The 2,605-nt window shown below is 35.5% G+C and overlaps 1 pseudogene; it reads left to right on the top strand.

Annotated features, from left to right (window-relative positions):
- Positions 1 to 286: 286 nt before the first annotated feature.
- LOC145208983 (catechol O-methyltransferase-like) lies at positions 287 to 2,319 on the top strand (annotated as a pseudogene).
- Positions 2,320 to 2,605: the final 286 nt, after the last annotated feature.

Here is a 2,605-nt window from a genome sequence, read left to right as displayed (position 1 = left end):
CACTTTGCTTGTGATTGCAATAAATGTACCATCATATAGTTCTCAATAACCCACCCACAGCAGTTTAAAGGCAAAGCGTCCAACGGAAAAGTTTTAATTCGTATATGGATTGTATACACGTGTTTACACGGCCACCAAAACATATGTTTTAAGTTTTAACATACATGTAGTTGTACACGGCCGCAATATTCTGTTTTCGCGCCTGCAGTTTGTGCACCACTGCAACCCAAAGACGTAAAAAGATGCACAAGGTTGTACTTGTAACGTTATGGAGTGACAGAAAATCCAGTTAACAGACCATATATTTTTAGCAGGATACTTAGCATTTATGACGCTAAACGTAAATCAACAGAGAACCTACAATGAGTGAAAAAAGCGTTCCGCCTCGTATTTGGGAATATGTAAGCGGACATGCAACAAAAGGTGATGTAGACCAGTGGTTCTCAACCTTTTCAGTTTGCGGACCGGTAAACTTTCAAAACAAATTTTGCGGACCGGTGGAGTTTTAAAATCAAACCAAATTGTAATTATGACAAACATACGCAATTCAAAAGAAGCATGAAAAAATGAGAAGTTTGCTGCTCTGTTTGATATAACACGTGTGAAAAGCGGTTCGAATGAAGTTTCTGCAAGCCGAAGTGGAGTGTTGACTTCCACACGATTTCTCTGTTTGGTGTTGTAACGAGGAAAAGCTTTTCTCAGATAGGTAAATTGTACAAAAAATCAGCAATAATTTCATTGATTGGTCACCGCGCTCAAGATATTCGTTTTTAAGATAAATTCTTTAGCTTTCAGATACAACTGGTCTTGAATGAGTTGCACTTTAAACATTTTGACACCACACTTAACAGCATTGTGACGTACGACATCGTCCAAAGCAGACTCTGAACTTTGTCTTACGCCACAATGCTGCAAATTACGGAACGTGAGAAACTCTATCAGTTTAAAATGGGATATTTTATTTCTTTAATCAATGGACAAGCCTTCAACATCTTTCATTTTGCAATTGAGATATAAAATTGTAATATATTGGCGGACCGGCAGGAAAGTTGACACGGACCGGCGGTTGAGAACCACTGATGTAGACAACGTTATTGACACAATTGACCACTTCTGCTATAAATTTGAAAATCGAGCTTCAAACGTTGGTGATGTAAAAGGGAAATATTTGGATCAAATTGTAAGAAGTTGCAACCCAAAGACTGCCCTAGAAATAGGTGATTACGCTGGATACAGTGCACTAAGAATTTCTCGAGCCTTACCTGCAGATGGCAAGTTGTAGCCTACAGCATTGAAAATGACCAGTCATTTGTAGAAGTGACAAGAAAAATGATTACCTTTGCAGGAATGGATAATAAAGTAACTGTACTCAGTGGTTGTAGCCAAGATGTCATCAGGTCTTTAAAAATCTCTGGCTTTGATTTTGTGTTTCTTGATCACACTAAGGAATTGTACAAACCTGATCTTTTACTTCTTGAAGAATGCAATTTGATTCACAGTGGAAGTGTAATTGCAGCTGACAACATTGTTTTTCCTGGATGTCCTGAGTATTTGGAGTATGTAAGAAATAGTCCCAAGTATGAATGTACAACATTTATGAGCAAGTTGGAATATAGTGACAGGGAAGATGGAATTGAAAAGGCTGTGTATAAAAAGCAGGAGTGGTAATCTCCTTTTAAACCAATTAATTAGTGCTCATTTGTATTTTTTTATTGTTGTATGTAAAAAGTTAACTAAGTATATATTGGTTTTACTTTCAGTAGTTTCATCCTTATGTTAAATTTATTTGTTTTCTTCTTATAAGTGCCTTTTTATCTGCTGTTTTTTTAAAGAACTTTTCACTTTTTTATGCTTAAGCTATGTATATGTAAAAGATCAGATTTTTTCACATTTAAATCTCAATTTATGTGAGCTAAAAACATTTTCTAAAATGTGTGAAAATACTTTAACAAATTCCATTGAATACCATGCACTGTACTAATTGGTTTAACCATACTAGTAATTATTCTTTATGAAGTCGGTGTAACAAGGAATGTTAATTCAGTGTTGTACTGCATTGATGCTCTTGTGGTGCTTTGGTTATTTTAATGCATAATGTAATAAGAATATAAGAGACAAATAGAAGCGATAGTGTTATGATCAGTCAATTTAATAACATACCGATGTCATGTTTTTTTCCAGATCGAATTTTTGGACATGTGAGTCCAGTCTTCCATATTTTTTGCAAGGGTTACCCAAGTTGTTTGGAAGATATCTAACAATATTTGTTTGTATGTAATGTTATCGCCAGGTTATAGCATATTAAACTTTTTGCCACTATTACATTTGTACCATAAACAAATTATGACATAATCTGGCCGCACACAAAAAGTGGTGTACAACAGAACCACATCAGAAAATGTGTGCTCTATCCCTCTAGGCGTACCCCAAGGGTCTCAATTAGGTCCCCTATTGTTCATTATTTACATAAATGACTTTGCTAATTGTCTAAAATTTGGATCGCCATCAATGTTCGCTGATGACACAACCATCTTATTATCAGCTAAATCCAACAGCACACTACAGTGTATGGCGAACAAGGAAATGTCCAATATTAATAACTGGC

This window comes from Phallusia mammillata, chromosome 1 (assembly GCF_965637545.1).
Source record: "Phallusia mammillata chromosome 1, kaPhaMamm4.hap1.1, whole genome shotgun sequence".
Classification (NCBI taxonomy): domain Eukaryota; kingdom Metazoa; phylum Chordata; class Ascidiacea; order Phlebobranchia; family Ascidiidae; genus Phallusia; species Phallusia mammillata.
Note: the sequence above shows the minus strand (reverse complement) of the source record. Positions and strands in the feature narration are given on the sequence as shown.